Source organism: Anastrepha ludens, chromosome 6, assembly GCF_028408465.1.
Source record: "Anastrepha ludens isolate Willacy chromosome 6, idAnaLude1.1, whole genome shotgun sequence".
Classification (NCBI taxonomy): Eukaryota; Metazoa; Arthropoda; class Insecta; order Diptera; family Tephritidae; genus Anastrepha; species Anastrepha ludens.
In genome coordinates this window covers 79,001,699-79,019,227 of record NC_071502.1, presented here as the reverse complement: position 1 = coordinate 79,019,227, position 17,529 = coordinate 79,001,699, and the positions used below count along the sequence as shown (strand labels likewise).

Below are 17,529 nucleotides of genomic sequence, written 5' to 3'. Positions count from 1 at the left end.
TGAAAAACGAAATTAAGTGCGCGGATGCATTCCGAATATTGAGAAGCTACTTTGGACCAAAGCAACGTTTATCAGTGGTACAAAATGTTCTCAGAAGGCCGAGAAGACGTGAACGACGAAAAGCATGCCGGACGCCCGAGCACTTCAACAACAGACAAAAAAATTGATGAAGTGAAGAAAATGGTATTGGCCAATCGTCGAATCACAGTTAGAGAAGTTACTGAGGACCTAGACACATCGATTGGCTCGTGCCATTCGATTTTTTCCAATGATTTGGGCATGAGACGGGTCGCCGCAAAATTCGTACCGGAACTGCTCAATTTCGACCAAAAACTGAATCGCAGGAACATTGCTAATGAGATGTTGGGCTCAGTGCGCGACGACTCAAATTTGCTCCAGAGGGTCATAACTGCTGACGAATCGTGGGTTTATGGTTATGATGTGGGAAACAAAGATCAATCATCTCAATGGAAGCTGCCGCACGAACCAAGACCGAAAAAAGAATGCCAAGTTCGGTGGAATGTAAAAGTTTTGCTAACCGTTTTCTTCGATTGCAGGGGCGTTCTGCATCATGAGTTCTTGCCACAGGGTGAAACGGTCAATTAGGAATATTATCTGCAAGTTATGCGCAATTTGCGCGAAGCACTCCGCCAGAAACGCCCGGATTGGCTCTTGCATCACGACAACGCCCCTGCTCACACATCGTTGCTTGTGCGCGACTTTTTGGCCAAAAACAACACACTAATGATGTCACAGCCACCGTATTGCCCAGATCTTGCCCCCTGTGACTTTTTCTTGTTCCCGAAACTGAAGAGACCCGTGAAAGGACGACGCTATGCTACGATTGACGAGATAAAGTCGGCATCGAAGGAGGAGCTGAACAAGATAAAAAAATGATTTTTTGAAGTGCTTTGAAGATTGGAAAACACGTTGGCACAAGTGCATAATATCTCATGGGGATTACTTTGGAGGGGACAAAATATATATTAAAGAATAAATAAATAATTATTGAAAAACACAAAATTCGCGATACTTTTTGAACACACTTCGTTTGTACATGTGTAAATATGTACGTATTTATTCCTCTATGAGTATGGCTGCCAGTTTTCTTGTGTGCTAGGACGAAGCGATATTGGGGAACGTGGTTATAGTCAAGCTTCAATTTCGTGGCTGCAATCTTAAGTGGTAGGAGAGCAGATTAGCCGCGGCGGACAAGGAGATTTGCCACAAGCTTTCCAATATTACACACACTGCCATCCCCACTTATGCAACTAAAGTGAACGATGTGTTTTTTTCTAGCAATTCACTTTGGCTGCATCTTCTCGCTTCTTCCGCAGCTCAGCACTGGCGGACTTTCTCACTTACAAAAACGACTATGATTTTCATAATCTCTACATGCGACAGCTCGAAACATACGAATGACACAAATTGAAGAATGAATTTTAAGCTTGCTTTCATATCTAAATATAGAGTTGTAAGCATTTACAAAAGAAGAAAATTAATATTAGCTGTAGTTACGTACATAGTCGAACAGTGTTGCGAGTACGGCCAAAAGAGAAAAAAGTTGATGCTTGAGTTTAAAAGAGAAAATGACGTGGGTTTTTTCTAAATACTAATTCCAAAAATTGTTGTCGCGAGGTCTAAGTTTTGCCGTGCAAAAATAAAAACTACTTAATTGTTTGGGGTACATTTTTTTATATTTCGTCATAGAATCCTTTTAGGTTTATACACTTCATCCAACGCTGTTCTAGTTGGTTGATCCCGTCCGAATAATAGGATTTGTCGTAGTCTGAAATATAGCCATTCGTTTCTGCAACCATCTCCTCGTTTGAATAAAACCTTTTTCCCCCCAGTAATTTCTTGAAATTGGGTAACAAACAGTAGTCCGAGGGATCCGAGGGAGTCAAGTCTGGAGAATAGGGGATGTGAAACGAGTCGAAACGCTATTTACATTAATTTTTGCGACTAAACTGCTGATTCGTGAGCTGGTGCGTTGTCGTGTTGGAGAAGGAAAATCACTCGACTTCTTTGAATTAACCGAATGCCAAGCAAAAAGAAATACATCTACCTCGCTAAAACTTGGTATGTATTCATTCAAGAGATGCTACTAACTAAGCATAACCCCGATACGTGCCAGTAGTGCCATCTCTCAGAAGCTGTTTTTCCAAATTTTCATGTGGAATTTTACAACAATTAATTGTTCTATTTATCTATGGCCAGAGAGTAATTGAAAATAATGGTAAGAGACTTAGGGAGGCATAAACTGTTTTATAACAAAAAAGCTGAGAGACCATCTACATCGGTTTGAGGCGAGAAAGTAATGGTAAGAGACTTAGCGAGGCATAAACTGTTTCTTAACAAAAAAGCTGAGAGACCATCTACATCGGTTTGAGGCGAGGTCCTAATATCACCAATACCTTACATCTTCAGTTGAAATACTTATTGATCCAAAGCTTAGCGCGAATTCACTAGGTGAAGCAGAATTCATCCAAACCATTTTAGAAGACATTCGTTGGAATTGAGGAGCAAGATTTCCTGGAGTCCATGAATCGCCAGAAAGTCTTCGCATTCAGTATAGAAATTTATTTAAACAGTTCAACTCTTTTAGAAGGTATAGGAATTTAAGAAGATGCGTGGAGTCACTGGATGTTTTATACGAATTGAAAACCTTGTTTTCCAAATGCTTCAAATACTTCAAACATTTCGTATACCACGCTAGTTTATAAACTTTCTTCAAAAGTAGGAATATATGCTAAATATAGCTCGTAGAGAATAGTCTTAAAAATATGGTAGCAAGAGGTGGCATCACTGTACCGAAATATATCAGTACAACTCTTAGCCACATCACGGTTTTCGCTTTAAAAGAACATTGCAGCCAACCCTGGACCATATTTTTGGACCTGGTGAAATGACATTTTATTGCTAGGCATTCTCTATTTTGAAGCGTTCGATTATTCTAAATAGAATTTCATTAGCATTGATTAGCAGAATCAAAAACATCAATGGCAACAACAACATAAATATTAACATAAAATCGAATAGCCTTTGTATTTTAGGGAGTTGCAGAGCTGACAAGTTTGACAGAGTGTGATTGGTTTTGGAAAATTTCTAATAGTTTTACTCATCACATCAAATTTTTTTAGTTAAGTTATTCTAAATATATTTGCGGAATCACATTAAGACGCACATCACAACATAGTGTCAAGTTAGTCGACCGATTAATATTGTGGACAATGAAACATTTTATTTATTTAATAGAAATATTTTATTACACAAAGTAATTATCTGGAATTTATTCGTATGCCATTCGATTGGATGAGAGCCTGTCACTTCCAACCGCTCACTACATTCCATTGCTTTACAATAGGATTTTATGTGTATTCGTCAATTATATATGTATGTTCTGCATATATTGTATATTCTAAGATAATTATAATTAATTTAAAAAGTAAATTTACTTGTAAATGAAAGCGTAAAAACAAGTTTTTCCCCTGCTGAAACACTTTCATGACAAACTTCATGTACAAATAAATTCAAACTGTATACAAATATACAAACTATGTATGCATGTAAATAACACTAAGTTCAAACGGCAAGCAAGGAGAATCACTACACTTTAGAGCTGTTACAATTTTAACACCTGAGAAATTCCACTTCAACTTCCACTTGTCTTCTTCAGTTGCTCATGATGAAATTTAAATCAGAAGGAAAGTAAATTAAAACTTAAGTATAGAGAGGCCAAAGCTTCGCATCGTCGAGCAGAAATTCGTGGGGTTTAATTTCTTCTTACTTCCCTCAAAGGAAAAGCCAAAAAATCACTTTAATTGCCGTTGAGACTGTCTTTCACTTTGATGATACACACGTGGCAACAACTAACTGGCATACGATAAATGCGCACTACGAGTAAGTCGCGTGTACGCCAGTATCGAAGAGTACGCGTTCGCACTCATTTGTCTTCTTGGCTAGAAGAAAGTTTTCCACTTGTAAATAAGAGTTCCAAATGAGCGACTAAGAAAAAGCACACGGAATGGGAATGTGCTTAGAAAAATAGTCAAGGGGGTTGGAGTCAGAAAGAGTTGTGTGCGAAGGAAATAAATACTCAGATACTTGGAACGTTGCAAACAACTTTTTTAATTAATTAATGTTGAAAGAACGATCTCATGGTGGCAAAAGCTGTGTGCTGAACTGATGAAAATACTGGAGAATGGAGTAAATAATTAATGCGAGATATTTCAGAGAGTAGCAACAACAGTGTTGAAAAGAGAAAATTTCGAAATTTCGTATTTTTCATTAAAGCTTGTGTTCTTAATATTCCTGTATTCCTTTTTCATAAGTATTTGAAATCAAATATATATTTACGGCACAGGCGCGCCGAAGTGCCAAGTTGAAATTGTTGAAAAATCCAAGCCACTTAATGTCAATGCTTTCAGGTTAATTAACGTAATTACCTTGAAAGGTGAACATCAGGCTGGACCATTGCAGTAAAAGTGTTGCACTTCTTAAGCAATCGTAATGAGGTAGAAAAAGACCTTCTTCAGGCGCATGAGAGAAGCGAAACTGTTCCGGGAAATAGAAATGGGTGGGTAATAAAACAATAGAAAGTATAAAAAAAAAAAAACAAAAAAGAAATCTGTAGAACTGAAAAACGTTTGTAACTGTTTACGAAACACAATGTAAACTAAGTGCCAAATTAAGTTGAAAATAAAAAGTAAATACTTCAAAGGTAAAAATGCATGTCACACAAAGTAATAAAAGCAACACTTTACAAGGTTGTTCAATATGTTTAGTAGTTGGATAGGAAAAACACAATTTGATGCTTTGAATATAGTTTATTATTCAGTATAATCTCCCTGAACATCACTACACTTGCTCCAAAGAGATTCTAATTCATGAATTCCATCCCTGAAGTGAGAGTCCGGAAGGACTGCAAAATACGCTTCCACTGCTATGACCTCATCATTTGATAAAAAACACTTCCACGCATGCATTTTTTAGGTCTGGAAACAGATGGAAGTCGCTAAGAGCCAAATCTGGTGAATAATTCATGGATTTTAGCTATTATTTACAAAAAGCTCTTGTGACTCGGTGCATTGCCCTGATGAAAAATAATGTGTTTTTTTCGCAAGATGGGTCTTTTTCTCGAGTTTTTTTCTTCAGCTGGTCTAAAAGGTTACAATAATATTTAGAATTTATTGTTTTACCAGTTTGTAAGTACTCGTAGTCCACAAACAAACTTGCTTTCGCATCCCAAAAAACTAATGCTAACACCTTCTTGGCCAATTCCTGGACACGAACTCGATTCACAGCCCAAGAACCAGTTTCACACTACTCTTTGGCCTCTTGTTTTGATTTAGAATCATGGTGGTAGACCCAAGTCTTACCCATAGTAGGGAATCGACGCACAAAATCCACTTTATCGTTTCGAAAACGCTCTAAATGTTGCTGATAAAGCCGCAATCGAATATACTTTTTTTCCATTGTTAGCGAATGCGGCATCCATTGTACACACAGGTTTCGGAAACCCAATATTTCAGTTAAAATATTGCTTCCACTGCACATTGAGATGCCTAGGGATGCTACTAAATTTCTATCAGTCACCCCCCGATTTACCAATACGATATCTTGTATTTTTCTGCGATTTCTGGTTCTGTTGCGGTTTTTACGTGGATCGTCTTTCCTGTTTGTACGACCAAATGTAAATTCAGCAACCCATCTTTCTACTGTACTCATTGATGGCGAAAAGTCCTTACACACTTTCAACATTTGTTCATAAATTTTCTTTGCTTTGACACCTTCCAAAAATAAAAATTCATTCACTGCACGATGCTTGACTTTTTCCATTGCAGAAAATACTGCGACACGTCAATGCTAAATGGTTTGTAAACGAGGAATGAATTGACAGAATGAAATATATAAGTATATGTATATAGTATATAATTTGCGATTACACCCTTTTTGGATGTTTGGCCGAGCTTCTCCTCCTTTTTGTGATGTACTTCTTGATGTTTCTCCACCAATCAAGGGACGTACAGTTTAAAGCCGACTCCGAATCTGCCATGGTTTAGGATGAGGAGCTTTTTCATGGCAGAAATACACTCGGAGGTTTGCTATTGCCTGTTGAGGGGCGTTCGCTATTAGAAAAAACTTTTTCTATCATTTGGTGTTTCATGCACGGAAACTCGAACACTTGCATATACAGAGATGATGTTGCAGATATTTAAATGCTGTTAAATGCAACACTGCTGTTGCTAGAAAAGTTTTTCATGCGGGTGCAATACGCTACCTTGGAAGTTACAAGCAGTGCAGATGCTTAGAAAGTGAATGTTCAAAAGTTGATAATTAAGTTGGAAAACAGAAAGTGTTAAAAAACACGACCCCTTCGCTAGCGAAGAGTTTACTTAAATACCTAAGCATTTCAGAAGCTTTAAATTGTGGGTTTTCGGTAAAATGAAATTAAAATTTATTGCTGACGAAGGCAAATGCTCATATTCGTGCTATACTTATACAAGGTGGCATAAATTAGCCATCCAATTTTGTTTTTGAACAACTTTTTTACTAAATAAAAAAAATTAGTTTGCGTGTTAACTGCACGCATTCCTGACGAATATTATGCTTAGGGCTAGCGGATGTCTGAGGCTTGTTGGCATAAAACAGGAATGATATAGAAGAAGATTGTGATTTTCGAGTTCGCCGATTCGTAAGAGTCCATCAAAAAACAAACAAAAGGAAGGGGAATTGCTTGTTTGTGAAGAAGAAGAGCAGGCGGAAGCAATGGCAGCAACCAAACACAAGAAATTACTCGCACACACACATACTTTCTAGCCACGGTGTCTTCTGCATAAAAACGCAAGAAACTGTATTTGGAGGCTTTAAATTCCTTTGTGCTTTAACTATTTAACAGGCGGCACTTCGTTTGCATTAGTTTGTTTAGTTCACACAAATCACAATATTACCAAATTTCCCACTTTTTTCGCTTGTTTTGTATTGCGAAGGTAACTGACGTCAGAGTAAAGCAACTGTTTTTAAATGGCGCCACCTTCAGTACCCGATTCGCCTTGGGCATAAACTCACGACTTCAATTAGCACCAAAGAAAGAAATCTGGGATGGTTAAATCGGGCTATCTTGCTTGCTATGCAAGATTGCCAGAACGAGGATTACGCAACTAGGAAACGGTTTCTTCATAATATCCATTGCCCTGTAGCGTTCGCAAGTAATGGCGACCGTATTGCTAATGACGTCCTCAAAACAATATAGTCCAATCATTTCTCCCGCATGAACGCCGCACCACACAGTGGCTTCGGGTGGATGTAATAACTCTTCGTGCATCACACGCGGATTTTCAGTGCCCCAAGAATGAAGAAGTGGAAGTGCGCCACATCGCATATGATGATTTTCGACAAAAATTGGGAAATTGTCTTCTTCATTGTTAATATTGAAGATGGCTGGACTTGTACGGGAACAAGTGTAAGCCTCTAAATCTTCGCTCAAATTCGCCACAGCGGCGATATTCTCGGCCGAACGACCGATCCGGTGGCGGCCGCGAACTGCAAAGTTTCGTGGGGATCTAACCTGTTCGAGTTGAGCAGTTAAGCACCGGAATGAGTTGGCTCGACACGATAAGATATTCACGCTGCACTTACGTCAAAAAATCTACATAATATTTAAACGCTCTTGCGGAGTACAGCGCTCCATTGCTTGTCTGTTTGCATACTGCAGCTGTACGAGTACACAAGTGTCAAATATGACTGACGTAAGACGCCATATCTCAGAGTAAATATATTTTTGACGTGATATCTATGCCGAAAGTTTTAATTTTATAAAATTTTTTTTTTTTTTTTTTTAATTGTTTCCATATTAATAGGAAAAACAAATTAGTTCGAAAATTATTTTTGTCTCGAGCGGTCAACACTTACAGACTCTACTTGTCTGCATTCAATCACGCACAGTGTTTTATTTAAAAGATATACATTTACTTGATTTGTTTTCTCTGTTGGAGCAGAAATTCTAGTTGGGTTATGCGCTCCCAGATTGCGCTAGATTTCTCCCAGGATGGTGGTGGTTGCTGGTTTACCTCCCTGATGAGTAAGCTTATTTTCGTAAATTTTAAAGCCGCTGTACGAAAAGTAGTTGCCTATATGACGCGATGTCTGTATTTGGTATCTCGACAAAAAAAAAAAAAAAAAAAATTGGGAAATACCTCTCCGAGCCATTTGATACCAAATGAGGTTTCATACAGGGTAACTCTCTGTAATGCGACTATTTTAACCTGATGCTGGACAAGATTGTGCCATTTATTATAAAATCTACTTGCTACTCTTGGTGTGCACAACTGGCGATGATTAGAACGAGAAAGAAATGACAGTTGCGCTTTGTTAAACTCGGCCAAAATGGCTTAAGCCAATCAAGAAGAAGAAGTGTAGTTTATATATATATAAATGGCGCGTATACCCTTTTTGGGTGCTTGGTCGAGCTTCTCCTCCTTTTTGGGGCGAGCGCCTTGATTTTGTCCACAAATGGAGGGACCTACAGTTTCAAGCCGACTCCGAACGTCAGATATTTTATGAGGAGTTTTATCATGCAGGTTTGCCATTGCCTGCCGAGGGGCGACTGCTATTAGAAAAACTTTTTCTTAATTTTGGTGTTTCATGAAAAAATTAATTATAAAAACCATCTGCCATTCGGAGTCGGCTTTAAATTTTACGTCCCTGATTGGTTGAAAAACATCAAGACGCACATCACAAAAAGGAGGAGTAACTCGGTCAAACACCCGAAAGGGACATAAGTGCCAATTATATAATTATCTCTTGTCTACCCTTCAATTCTCTAGGAATCTCTTTTGTTTCACCAAATATCTAAAAAATTTACTACATTTTTTTCCCTTTTAAATAATTGTCTTTAATCTTTTGAAGGACCTCTTCACTAATTCTGTATTTAGGTTTCAGCCCCTCCCTTCAGCGATGAGTAGTTTTGAAAAAAGCTTTTCAATTTAGGCTTAAGTTTGCTGTCATACCAGCGGAAATCGCTTGAAAGTCGATTAAAATTGACGATGAAAAGTTTGATCAGAAAAAGCAAAAGGTTTTATACGTATGCGCACCGAAATGGCACAGCTACATTCACCTTTACGTATGTATATGTAAGTATATATACCTATGTACCTGTTTTCTTTTCCAGTTTCCATGCCGGCTCGGTTTTTCATCTTTCGCATGATTGAAATTCAGGGCGTGCGACTTTTCAATTCTCGACGCACCGCACTTTGACAGCCGCCGGTGGAAGTCACAAAAGAGTGCAAACGTTCGAAAATGCCTTTAGTTGCATGCCACAGTCAACGTACCACAACCTCTTTTGCTTCTCGATTGGCGCGGTGTTACTTGTGGCGGTGTCAATGAATCGATTGTGGGTGCGAGTGGTGTGCGCTAAAGTTTATCGTCAGCAACAATTTCGCGCCAAAACTTTTCAGCGACTGTGATTTTGAATTATTCAAAATGTCAGCACACTGAGCACCGGTTCAAATAAAGGCGGATAAAAGGACAGCTATAAATTCTTTTAATGAAAAAAAAAAACTATTTAAATATCAAATTAATAGGTGTGTTTGTGCACTTTTGCTGTAAAAATTATCCAGCAACGAGATTTCTGACAAGTTTTAGCAATAGTTCTTAACGAAAAAATGTCCAGAGTAATTACATACATACAAAAACGCGAAATTATTGTTTTGCTCTTTGAAGTTCAAAAGTGAAAAATTGAGAGCAGACGCTATAGCTGCCAAGTCTGCGTATTGAAAAAGAATGCCATTGCTACACTACAAAAAGAGTAGATATCACAATGAAAAAAGGGAGAATGTGATGGAATTTTCAATTTTTCTCCCACAAAGTGTGTGGCAGCAGTGCACAAAACTGTAAGAATTTCTACTTTTCAATAGAAACCCATGCTAAAAATGTATGTTTAGGTCAAAAACGACTAACAGAGTTACTTTTAAACCTTGCAAGTTAGTACTGGCTTCGCGTAAGTATGATACATAAATGTCTTAGTAATAATATTTGTTTGTTTGTATGTTTTTCTTAGTAAAAGAGTTATATTTTTTTATTATTTAGTATTAAAAAAGGTGCAATAAAAAATAATAATTTTAGTTAAATAATTCTTTCGTTAATTTTCGTTACAATTTTTGTAAACTCTAGAAAATTAGGTTACCAATCTGCAGCTGATTCCCGATTCTGTTTTTATTGATTTGGGCCGCTGCTAAGAATTGGAGCGAGGCCAAAAAAGTTACTTTTGTACTGGCGCTAAATTGGCTGACAACTTCTTCTGTGCTACTTCTTCGCTGAGGGTTGAGAACTCTTTAAAAGGAAAGGCGTGTGTTGTGTAGTGCTCAACACACATTTCTCTTTTCTTCTGCTTTGCATACATTTATCCACTTTGGACATAAATATGTTTCACAAATCTCAACATTCTGATCTAATACTTTACTGATAGTTTATTGGGCCAAAAAACATTCGCATCTTTTTTTTCCTCCAGCAAAAAAGTGGAAAGTTCACTAAGTTTTAGAAGATAAAACGACAATTTTTTTCTTATTTGATTGCTTAGGGATTCCAAGTATCTCTGGCAAGTCCGTGGTACTGTTGAAAACTTTAATAAAAGATGTTTTTAGTAGACAGAAAGACTGTCGCAATTCAAGCGGGCTACTCGAAGCTTTTTGTGCTTTAACTCATCAGTTTTTTCCTCTGATACTATTTCGAAAGCTCTATTATGTATTTTTTTAATAATTTTATTTGCTTTTTTCCATTTTTTTAACAACTTAAATTTACACAGATTTAACGCCATTCACAGCTATCAAAAATGCTCAATTCAGCTGTTTCGAAGTTCGAATTTAGATCCAACTTCTCTGAAATGTTTCTAATTTTGCTTTAAGTGTTTTTTTGATAAATTTACTGCAAAAGCTTAACTATATATGATTAAATAAATATAAAGGCAATGAATGGATAAAGCTACAATAGAAAGGACGGGTTTCCAGTCTCCAATTCTTCGTAGTTGGGAGCTGGAAAGGCCTAGTTCCCAGCCTCCCTTAAAGCTTCCGGTGTCCCTCACGACGATTGTGTGCGATTTTTTTTATGTGATGTAATTGGATGGATGGAGGGAGCCAGGAAGGCTCAGTGTCCAGTCTACCTTGAAATTGCATTTATCTCTCATGACGATGAGCCCGTATTACAAGCCGGAATAGCCAGGATTCCGTTGCCCTCGAGAACGGACCCTCGTGCGAGATGAGATAATTAAGATAGTGCAGACTTGAAGATGTCTTTTTTTCTCAATTGTGTGTGACCTTCATTTAGAAGTAAATTTCGGGCTAGTTTATTTCAAGCTTTTGTAGGCAGTTTTTGCTCAACCATACTATTTCATCGGCTACACGAGGTATGCAAATGTCTCTGTGAATGTTATATATATATATATACATGTATATAGTATATAATTGGCGCATATACCCATTTTGGGTATTTGGCCGAGCTGCTCCTCCTATTTGTGGAGTGCGTCTTGATGTTGTTCCACAAATAGGGGGAGCTACATTTTCAAGCCGACTCCGAACGGCAGATTTTTTTATGAGGAGCTTTTTCATGGTAGAAATACACCCGGAGGTTTGCCATTGCCTGCCGAGGGGCGACCTCTATTAGAAAAAGAGGTTGTCTGTAAAGTCGGTTTACTGACGATAGTTTAACGTGACAACGTCATAAGAAAATACTAATGTAATGGTTGCAATTTTCAAAACAAAATTTTAATTTTATTTGTCTGATAGATATTTTGTATGGATATAGAGGAGGAGGTAAATGGAATTGCAATGGAATAGGTCAAGTTACATTTACAAAAACGTGAAAAATTACGAAACATTTATCAAATTCATAAAAGATATCTTCAATTTCGATTGTGCATCAGACGTTAATAAGTCAACAACACTAAGAGGCATCATCATCGATTTGCCTTTTTCAAGACACTTTACACTCGAAACACTCCCTTTCATTTCCTACTTTTTCTATCATCGTCCTATTCTCAACAAAGAAATGGTTCATTACCATGCACACATGTAGAAGGCATATGCAAATACAAATATGTGAATTTATATACAAATGCGCATATACATACATATACATACATATATATGCTCACTCAAATAGGACAGAGCCAGATGTCGAACGTTGCCGAACGCGGGGGCCGATTGTGCTCTTTGTCGTTCGTTCCGCGCTCTCGCTTGCAGTTCAAGCACATTAGCTTACATTTGCTTGCGTACGGAATACATAGATTCGTATATTTGATATGTCCATATGACTTGTATGCATCTTTACATATAGATTTGTTCTTTTTGAAAATTGCGCGAAATTGTATATGTATGTGCATATTTATATACATATATTAGTATACAACATATCTTATAAGGTATATGGTAAATATTACCATACATTTTTTCCTTCATATATAATAATAATAATAACATTAAAACAACAGGTATTATTAACAAACTTGGTTTTATTTTAAATTCTTCAATTGAATCAAATTAATAATAATCAATAAGAAGGCATATGCAAATACAAATACGTGAATTTATATATGTACAATATATATGCGCATATACATACATATATACGCTCACTTAAGTAGGAGAGAGCAAGATGTCGAACGTTGCCGTTCGTTTGCTCTGTTTGCTTTGTCGTTCGCTCCGCGCTTTCGCTTGCAGTTCATCCAATGCAATGAGCAAGGTAACGGCAATGAGCAAGGTAACGACATATGAGCAAGGTAACACTAATGAGTAAGGTAACGACACATTTTTTCGTGCGTGCAGCCTGTTAAATCGAATTATAAGACGTTATCACGTCAAAAACTTTGTATTTATTTTGATCTTCCACCGAGATTCGAACCTACGTTCTCTCTGAATTCCGAATGGTATTCACGCACCAACCCATTCGGCTACGGCGGCCGCATTTGAGAAAGTAAGCGCTCTCTAAAATGCGTCCATAAATGTTGAAAGTGATTCGAGGGAAAATGTGTGCTGTCACAAAAAAAAATCTTCGCAAAAGGTTTTAAGTGGAAACTGTAAACCACAGAGAATTCATACAGGACTGAAGTCACTACAGCTGATGAATATGCTACAGCTATGGTTATTTTTGCATTTGGTGGTCACAGATGAAAACTTAAAAAAATTATGTATTTAGTTTGATAGTAGTCACGCGTGATCGGTCAGAAAAACCTTATTGGAAAAAGTACCTCCAATCTGACCACCCTTTCTTCTTCTTTTTCTTAATTGGCATGATAACCGCTTACGCGATTTTGGCCAAGTTTAACAAAGCGTGTCAGTCTTTTCTTTCTCGTGCTAAGCGGCGCCAGTTGGGCACATCAAGTGAAGCCAAGTCCTTGGGTGCCGATACGCGAGTGCGCCAGCTGTTTGCTTGATGACAGGAGGTACTTCGCTTTGCCCTCGTTCTCCACCAGACCCATTCGCTTTGCCTTTTTATCCAGTTTGGAGAAGGCGCTATTAGTATTAGTGCGGTTGTTAAGGCCACCATCCTGACCACCCTTTACTTGACGGATAATGTAAGCCTTTCGGTTTTAAAGTTAACTTTTTTGTTTATTGAAGTAGATAATATTGTTCTTTGTTACTATTATTTGTTTCGCATTAGCTCAGAAAGTATTTCACGCGCTTTGACCTTAAATAGAAGATTAATGGAACTAAAGTGAGTTTTGTATTTGTTCATGTTCAAATTAAATAAATATCTGGTGTATAAAAACAAAAGTGTTCACATTTAATTTAGATAACCTTTGATGACTTTTATAATACATAAAGTACATACGAGTAACCACAATTATTGGATTGTAATTTAAAGAAGTTACTCAAAGCTATGCTCCTAAATTGCAATTTGACAGAGTTTTTGAAGGCGAAATGACGACTTGGCGTAATAATCCCTTCATCCAAGTAATGTACTAGATAAATGCACAAGTGTGTGTGCCTACGTAATTTTAACAATTATTTCAGTTGCGCTAAGACAAACACCTTTATGTGTAACAAAGGGTTTAGTCATTTGATTCCCCGCCGTCGCTGCTACTGCGTTATGAAAGTCCTGCTTGCACAATTGTACGGTCATGCCTCCGCGTCAAACACCGCTTAAGAGACTGCATAAGCTGTAAAATCAGTTCTTAATCACGATTATTCCTGCTTAGTCATCTGGTATTTTATGCTCCATTGTTTTTGTGATTATACTGTATCTTGCTTTTGAACAGATTTCGTAGCAGACTGGAGAGGGAGTTATGTTTTGTTTGTCACATTGCACGCATTATTTGTTTTTTTTGTTTTTGTATTCTGTCGGTATATATTCTTCTCTCTCAGGCTTTTTCAACAGCACGGCAGTAGATATGTGACTTCCGTTTCAAAATGCTTCTTCCCCTCACAAGGGAAATATTCTCTTGTTGGCCTTTGTTTATAATCGATTTCCCACTCTGGCGTGCAGAATTTGCCATCGAATGAATATTCGTGACACAAGTATGTAGGTGGCTGCTCGAATATATGTATGTAGACATATATGTATGTGTGCGAATTTCTAAACAAAGCGGTCAAAATTGGCGAAACGGAAATAAATTCGTAGGGGCCGTAGACGCCAAGCTAATTTCTCTGTTAACCCCACCAAAAAGCTTAGACAATCCAGACTTACGCCGAAGATAGATGAAATAGTTGTTTTTACTTTTTTTCGTTTGAAAGCCACGGAAAACGGTGCATTCGTTCCTGAACTTATTATATTTTTGTTTAACTATTTTTTCAAAAATTTAAATTTTATATTGACGTAATGGAAGTGAATACCATATTTGAAGAAAACGGTTTATACCATTTTGTTTTTTTCTATTTGTAATTCGAATTTTTTTTATTCGCAATAAAAATAGATCAGCGCTAGGGAACTTAAATTAATTTTTATTTTTCATTTTTAGCTTTAACTCATTTAAAAAGTATATCAAAGTTTCATGCCAAATACAGTTATTTTGGGTACTTTTTGCAAGGCATACGAACAAGTAGATTTAAGTTTTATTCTACTGTTCTAAATATTTGTAATGCGTTAAAAAGGTGGAAATAGATTTGTGCTGGATTTCCAAAAAATACTTTCTTATGATAAGATTTAGGAATATAATTTTAAGTAAACAACTCATTTTATTGACTAGGATATAGAGATTCAGCTTAGGTTAGAGCTTATTGTATAGGGTTTGGCAATCAAAAAACAGTGGTCTAGGGAGTTCTTTATTAGGCATCGCCCATAGTACCCGCCCATAGAGTACTTTCAATTGATAATTTAATTTGCTGTCTTATTGTTGAGCCGGCCTTGAGTTCACAAAATAAAAATATGAAAACCAAATATTTGGATTGCATTAAAACAGTTTAACCAAAGATGTTTGCTTTTATATGTAAACTCAGATTTATTTGAAAACACGTCATCAAAAATAGTTTTTGGTATTTATGTTACAAAATGTAGCAAAAAATCTCGTTCCATAAAAAAAATACCAGTCTAACGGTTAGACGCGATAGAAGTGAAATCTTCCGTAAAACAAACTGAGAGAGAATAAGACGAAAGCAGCATTAGAAGCGTGATAATTATAGGTTCATTATAATATTGCTATAAAGTTCATATTTTATTTTCTTCATTTTATTATTATTCATCCTCAATGTTTTCAATTTCAACAAATGATACGAGTGGCTTATGATAGATAAAATATGATACAAATGCTTTGGTTTCGATGTTGTCAACATATCTTTGAAATACCGCGTCAATGGTTGTTTTTGATCGTGTTGTCGATTCAGTGCGATTGTTACACATTTTTAAATTTAATGTTGTATTGAGAAAGTCAATTAAAGGAACCGCTGTGTCCAATGCAAAATTTACGTTAAAATCGCCACTTAAAATCATTGGAACTTTATTGTAATCTTTTCTAAGTATCCGCGATACTTCTGGTGTATACTTTATTAAATTTTCGTGAATGAATTCCGTGATGCTATTTATTGATTTTTTTTTCTGTCGATACTCATGACACTTTTCTGTATTATTTTTCGGCATAATTGCGGTAAATATTTAAAAATGAAAATATTTACGAATATAAAAATACACACGCGGTTGCTATTATGAGCGTCCCCAGCAAAACCTGCGTGACCGAAACTCTAACACAATTACATTTTTTTGAATGTTACAAACACATATGCACGCAGGTTTTGCTGGGGCGTGACCGAAACTCTAACACAATTACACATATGCACTCGTATTTGTTTGAAAATCGACTTTTTTTTTGGTTCTCCGTCACCTTTGGAAAATGTGTAAACAGTAAGCAAACTTTATTCATATATTTTTCCTCATTTTTGCATCAGTAAAATTAAACAAACGCCGTAGCCGAATGGGTTGGTGCGTGACTACTATTCAGAATTCACAGAGAGAACGTCAGTTCGAATCTCGGTGAAAACACCAACATTAAGGAAAACTATTTTTCTAATAGCGCTCACCCCTCAGCAGGCAATGGCAAAACACCGAGTGTATTTCTGCCATGAAAAAAAACTCCTCATAAACATATCATAAAATAAAATAAAATAACTGTATAAAAAAAATACCCAAACGGACCGAAGAAACAGACTTACAAATTTCTTCCATTTTCGTCTACTTGTATTCATATAAAAATTTATGTCTCTTCCCACCAAAGCTAAATGTATTAGTATATTTCTTCAATAATTTGGGCCGAAATCCCGGCGGTACTGCAATACCGGGCCAACCCGTGGCAGAGGTGGAGCAAGCCCCTAAAACACTCCGCCCATTTCCAAAAATCAGTTTAACATTTGTTGTCCTCCGATGGAGGATCTATCAGATGCTATTAACAAGTTCTATTTCTTACAATAGATGTATTACAAATATCTTTCTTTAAGAGTGCGTAGCGCATAGAGCGTCAACAGAATACACAAGGGCCCGTATATATTTCTCATTCGCAATTTCGGAATCTCTCAACCTTAGCTGCATCAACCCATTGGGCTATTTGCTACAAATATATTTCAACTCTTAGAATAGCAAACTGCATATGAACCAAATACGTTTTTTAGAATTGTATCGATCTTAGCTTCTCTAAAATAATAATAATATTCCTTATAATTTAATATTTATAATATTTAAAATAACCCAAGCGACACGAAATGCAGAGAATTAGCTAAGAAATTATATGTACTGATAATATTAGCTTGAACGTACTGAGAGGAGTATTGAAGATTGTTTCATATTTCATTGCATACAGAGTTTATAGGGTACCAGTAGAATTATTAAAATTGATAGGACATTTCAATGCATCAACTTCCATTTGCACACACAAAAACATTTATCTTGATTTGCTATTTCATTCTTTGCTTACAAATCATTTGAAGTTGACAACTCAATGTATTTTTCTACAATGGAAATACCCGAATGTCGTATAGTGATAAAATTCTTTGCTTTGGAAAGTTAAGTTTAAGAGAATCTGATTCTTCGTTTATAATTCTACGTCGATGGGTT

The 17,529-nt window shown here is 36.6% G+C and overlaps 1 pseudogene; it reads right to left on the bottom strand.

The window, feature by feature from the left end:
• Positions 1 to 16,721: 16,721 nt before the first annotated feature.
• Positions 16,722 to 16,905, bottom strand: LOC128868982 (U2 spliceosomal RNA; annotated as a pseudogene).
• Between the last annotated feature and the right edge of the window lie 624 nt (positions 16,906 to 17,529).